Raw genomic sequence first — 6,626 nt, 5'->3', positions numbered from 1 at the left:
CATATGTGAGCTGGTAGGGATGGAGATACAACAAGTCTTTATTAGTCTGCTCGGGCTGCTGTAACAACAGGCTCCAGACTGAATCATTTAACCAGAGATTTAACTCAGAGATCTAGAAGCTGAGTTTCTGGTGAAAGTCCTCTTCCTGACATGCAGACAGCTACCTTCTTAAGGTGTTCGTGGTGGTGGAGAATGGGTGCAAGCTTTCTGGGGGCCCTTTTTATAAAGATGCTAATATCAGAGCCCACCCTTGTGGTCTCAGCTAACCCCCCATTGACCTCCTAATGGTTGTTTCTCCAAATATGGTCACATTGGGCAATAGGGTTTCAATGGAGGGAGCCAGTGATGTCTATAGATTTAATAGAATGTATCATCAGTGAATGGGATTCATACAACTCTAATGTGAGGTTTCCACAAGCACAACAAAGAAGGTAAGAAAAAGCCTCATTTTATCTCCAAATCAAGTTCACCCCCAGACACCCTTACTAGATATTTTTCATTTTAATAATTTGGCCAGAGAAGAGAAAAATGTAAATGATATTCTCTATTTAAATAAATCAATGGAGGCCAGAGAGATAGTATGGAGGTAAAGCGTTTGCCTTTCATGCAGAAAGACGGTGATTCGAATCCCGTCATCCCATATGGTCCCCCGTGCCTGCCAGGGGCAATTTCTGAGCATAGAGCCAGGAGTAACCCCTGAGTGCTGCTGGGTGTGACCAAAAAAAACAAACAAACAAACAAATAAATCAAAATAGAGGCTAGAAAGATAGTACAGTGGGTAGGATGCTTGCCTTACACATAGCCAACTGAGATTCAGTCCCTGGGCATTCTATATGGTCACCTAAGCACCAGCAGGAATAATTCCTGAGTGAAGAGCCAGGAACATTGTTGGTTGTGGCCAAAAATCAAATCAAAATATAGAAGTGTAACTCCAATGATGGCGATCCCAAGCTTGGAAACGTTTCTTTTTTTGGGGGGTGGGTCACACCTAGCGATACTCAGTGGTTACTCATGTTCAGAAATCATTCCTGGCAGGCTGGGGGGGGGGAGGTGGCGATATGGGATGCTGGAGATCAAACCCGGATTGGTCCTGGGTCTGCCAAGTGCAAGGAAAACACCCACCCACTGTGCTATCACTCAAGTGTTTCTTTTTTTTTTTTTTTTTTTTTTGATTTTTGGGCCACACCCGGTAATGCTCAGGGGTTACTCCTGGCTATGTGCTCAGAAGTTGCTCCTGGCTTGGGGGACCATATGGGACACCAGGGGATCGAACCGCGGTCTGTCCAAGGCTAGCGCAGGCAAGTCAGGCACCTTACCTTTAGCGCCACCGCCCGGCCCCTCAAGTGTTTCTTAATACAACTGTCCAGGGGAAGGATAATAAGGAGATAAGGTTAAACAGATTTACTTCTATTACTAAATTTTAAGGCAATAAATACCTTAACTACCAGGGAGTTGCATTTTCTTATCTCCACAGCAAAACCATGAGTGTTTGGAAAAAACAGGTGTGTATGGACGAGTCCCAAGGAACAGATCACACCCAGAGTGCTGAGACAGAAACCACAGCTCTGTCAATGTGACTCCCTGCCCTGGTGACTTTTCAGTCCTGAGTCCCTGTTCCAGTCTCATAGTCACTGGATAGCTTTTCTTCTGATTTCACTAAGAAAAATGCATTTTTACCAAGTTCTCCCCCCAAAACTTCCCCTTGCTCCCCAAGTTTTCTTCACTCACAGAAGTAGGCTCACCCCTCACCTTGGGCTTCACATGGAAGCCTTCTCTGCCAGCATCCCCAGACTTTTTGGGTTCTCTTCCCAGCCTCTCTCTCCTGGGTTCTTCGCAGCACCAGAAAATAGGTCCAGGATCCTCCCATATTAAGAAAACCCCATCATACACATCCTTCGAGAATGTCCTAACTTCCTCTCTGACTACACCATCTTTTGTGTCTCTCCTTTGAGGACAAACTTCATTACTACATGCCTCCACATTCTTTTAAAAAAAAAAAAAAACTTTATTAATTGATGGGGCCAGAGCAGTGGTGCAGCTATAGGGTGTTTTCCTTATACACAGCTGACCAAGGACAGACTGTGATTTGATTCCAGGTGTCCCATATGGTCCTCCAAGTCAGGAGCGATTTTTGAGCACATAGCGTCACTAAGTGTGGTCCAAAAACCAAAACCAAAAACAAACAAAAAACTTTATTGATTGATTGAATGATTTGAGAGTTACTCCTGGCTCTGCACTCAGAAATCACCCCTGGCAGGCTGGGGGACCATATAGGATGCCAGGAATCAAACGGGGTCCCTCCCTGGTGGGCTGCATGCAAGGCAAACACCCTACTGCTGTGCTAGCTCTCTGGCCCCATGCCTCCACATTCTAATCTCAATCTCCCACCACCACTACCGCACATACATACATTCTGCATGCTGGATCCCACCCCCAAGACACGCATGTATCACCCACCCATGCTGAATCCATAGGTCAATGGGTTTTTTTTTGTTTGTTTGTTTGTTTGTTTTGGTTTTGGGTCACACCCGGCGTTGCTCAGGGGTTACTCCTGGCTGTCTGCTCAGAAATAGCTCCTGGCAGGCACAGGGGACCATATGGAACACCGGGATTCGAACCAACCACCTTTTGGTCCTGGATCGGCTGCTTGCAAGGCAAACGCCGCTGTACTATCTCTCTGGGCCCAGGTCAGTGGTTTTATGGGTTTCTCCTGCCACATATGTGCAGCTCCCACTCACACACTGCAACTTTGGGATTTCCTGTAAATGCTACTATCCCGCACCCACCCCTCCTTCAAGGGCCTATGTTCCCATAAGCTCTTCCTATGGCCCTCTGGTAATAACTGACCAGATCAGATGAAAACCAGGAGGATTGGCTCCCAGTGGAAATTTCATTGATCACATGTTCCCCCGCCCTGGGATGGCATTTGAGTCACGAAAGGTTCTAGTTTATCTCTGAGTTGAAGACAAGTTGACTTGAGGCTGGCCCAGATGAAAACAAGAGTAGAGAAAAAGGTGAGAACAAGAGAAAATATAGATAGACCCTAGTTTCAAAAAGTCTGCCTGGCCTTACTGATTCCTCATAAATTCCAGATCCCAATCTCATCCACCATCCTCCTCCATCATCCAAAATCACTGGCACCTCTCTAGAAATCCAGTCAAGGTCTCTGAATTGACTGAGAAATTTTCCTTTTTTGTTTTCCCTAAACTTAACTGTTTTAGTTCCTTGCAACCAAACCGTTCCAAACACATTTTCTCTTCCTCTACGGGCTTGCCAGAGCTGACATTCCTCAGAGCGCCTTCCTGGAGACTCTTCTCTGATACTCCCATGTAAATATAATGCAAAACCACACAAAGTTTTGATTCCCAATATCCATTTTTAAATTAAAATTCTTCCTAATGGGGATGGAGAGATAGCACAGCAGTAGGGTGTTTGCCGTGCATGCAGTCCACCCAGGAGAGACCCGATTCAATTCCCAGCATCCCGTATGGTCCCCCAACCTGCCAGGGGCAATTTCTGAGTGCAGAACCAGGAGTAACCCCTGAGCACTACTGGATGTGGCCCCCAAGAAACCAATCAATCAATCGATAAATAAAGTTTTAAAAAATAAAATAAAATTCTTTCTAATAAAATAAAGTTCATATCACCCAACATATCTGTGCATCATTGTTGCAACATGCCCTCAACATAGAAATTTTAAATGAAGTCTTCTTTTCTTTTTTTTTTGTTTTAGTTTTTTGGCCACACCTGGCAGTGCTCAGGAGTTTCTCCTGGCTCTGTGCTCAGAAATTACTCCAGGCAGGATCAGGAGGACCATATGGGATGCCAAGGATAGAACCAGAGTTGGCTATATGCAAGGCAAATGCCCTTCCTTCTGTGCTATCACTCCAGCCCCCTAATGGAGTCTTTTATAGCTTTCCCTTGCCACTAAATTGTCAACCTTGGGTGTGTATTTGTTAACTGGGACTTTGTTACTTCCTATATTTAATTAAAAGTGACGAGGGCTACCATATTGGACAATTCAGACACATCACCCCTCCCTGCCCCAATAGCTTTGATTCTACAGGGTTATTTGCTCTAAATATTTGACAGAAAATTTAATAGGTCTCTATATTGGCTAGCAACAGACTTAAGAGAGAGATTAATAAAGAGGAAAGAAAAGTTCAAGAGGCTGAACCTTTGCTTTGTATACAGGAGGCCCAAATTTGACTGCCAGTCACTATCACCAGTTGTGGCCCTAAAACAAGTCAATCAAGAAGCATGAAAGAGCTTATATTGTGCCTCTGCTTTCAATTTTCAAGTATGTTTCATTAATATGAAGGTCCTGGTTATCTATCATGAGATAATTTACCCCAATTTCCTCCTTCTCTTCTTCTATCTTTCCCTCCTCTTTTCCTCTTCTTTGTTTGGGTTTTTTTTGGGGGGGAGGATAGTATTAGGATCTATCCCAAGTCTTTAGACATACAACATATGTGCTCTGCCACTCAACTACATCCCTGACCACAATGGCTTTATCTTTTTTTCACCCTCTTCTGCCTTGTAGACTGAAATCCAGACTCGTTGAACCACTTTCTACTCTGAACTTACCAACCTTCTTCACCACTGTTCATCATATATTCCCATGACTTGGTTTCTCTCCACCCCCACCCCATCCCCTTTGCACTGAAAACCAGCTAAAAACAAGTTCCCCAGACTCCCCCTTGACTTGACCTGATCTTTACCATGAAGAAGCATTGAACTGGATGAGGACCATCAGCTGCTTATCCATCCTCCTACTTTTCAGTTGTTCAGAATGCAGGTTGGCTCCTAGGTTGTTCATGTCATGACTACACTTTTTTTGGGTGGGCCACACCCAGTGATGCTCAGGGGTTACTCAGGGTGCTCAGAAATTGCTCCTGGAAGGCTCAAGGGACCATATGAGATGGCTGGGGATCAAACCCAGGTTTGTCTCAGGTTGGCCACGTGCAAGGCAAATGCCCCACCACTGTGCTATCTCTATACTCTTATACTGTTTCAGGAAGTGTATTGTAACTCCTGTGTATCTTACCCAGAAAATTAATTATGGGTCCCTGAAGAATATGATGACACGGTCACGACCCATTGGGAACTAGGATACAGGTCAAGATAGACTGATCCTGCCATTTCCAATTCCCCATTCCAGACACCCCAATTTCTCTTCAGCTCCACTTGCTCCTCTAAAACTCCAGTTCCTCCTTCCCCTCAACTCCCTTCCACTCCTCCCCTGAGCTGGGACACCAACTGGCTTAGAGACTTACCAGCCAATGTGAGGTATCTCTTCTTGGCCTCTGTCTTCATGCTGACCACTCTCATTGTTTATTGGCCTCTTGTCCAGACTTCCAATTGTACTCTTGGATCACACTCTAATTTCTGCTTCATTTATTGGGGGGAGAGGGAGGGATACGGATAGGCAGGCCATGACTCATAAAGCTGAGAGTTGGGCATTTTGCCGAGAAAGTGGCTCTGAGCCTGGTAGACAATAATTGGGGTTTGTCAGACTTTCCTCCAGGTCAATCATTTCTGACTCATACTCAGGGCCTGTGATCTGAGCAAGAATATTTTCTTGGCTTGTTGAGTTATCACTTTGAAAAGTCTCCCTAAGTGATAAAAATTAAAATTGCATGTAGTCAAGTCAAACACCTAAAATGCCATTCATTTCCAAGAATAAAATTCTAAAAAATTCTTGAATGCAGAATCCTCTGGTTTGATCTCCAGCATAGCATAATTCCCTGAGGACCCCTAACTTATTTTATTTTTTAATTTTGGGGGTCACACCTGGAGGCACTCAGGGGTTACTCCTAGCTCTGAGCTCAGAAATCACTCCTGGCAGGCTCTGGAGACCATATGTGATGCTGGGATTCAAACCAGGGTCCATCCTGTGCTGACCACGTGCAAGGCAATACCTTTCACTGTGCTATTGCTCTGGCCTCAGGACCTCTAACTTTAACCCTTCCCAATACACACACACACACACACACACACACACACACACACACACACACACACAAAGATTATACAGAATTATGATGAAAACCAAGGCCACCAGGATGGTAGAAGAAGCAGTGGAATCAAGAGAAAAAATTGACAGGCCTGATGTGTGGTTATGGACAAAGCCCTTGACTGGTCTGGGCCTCAGTCTCTGTGTCTGAACAATAAGTTTCCCTTGACATCTCAGGTGGCATGAGGTTTTTGGCTCTGGACCAACTGGACATCCCTGGCTTTAATCCCTTCTCAGTGAGTGTGGTCAGAATTTCTTCCATCCACATTCCAAACAACTTGAGGGAGTCCAAGTCTATGTATTCTGTGACCCAAAATGTCCCTCAAAGGACAATTCCCAGGTCTACCATTGGAGGTTTTTTTCCCTGCAGAAATGCTCTGGGATCTGGCAGTCTGGAACAGAGAGAAAGGGGAGTCCAGGCTCACCCAATTATCCCAGAAACCAGCCATCATTCAGTCTCTGAGATGTTACCAGATGCCTGGCTCAGAGCTGGTACGCCATTAGACTAGGAGCTCTTCTCCAAAGCACAATGGGCAAAGGCTCAAAGTGGGACCCACCATCTCCCCAACACACACTGACCTGAGCACTCCCCCTACTCCTGCATAAAGGC

This window comes from Suncus etruscus, chromosome 9, assembly GCF_024139225.1.
Source record: "Suncus etruscus isolate mSunEtr1 chromosome 9, mSunEtr1.pri.cur, whole genome shotgun sequence".
Taxonomy (NCBI): Eukaryota; Metazoa; Chordata; class Mammalia; order Eulipotyphla; family Soricidae; genus Suncus; species Suncus etruscus.
The sequence above is the reverse complement of the archived record's forward strand: the minus strand, read 5'-3'. Positions refer to the sequence as shown.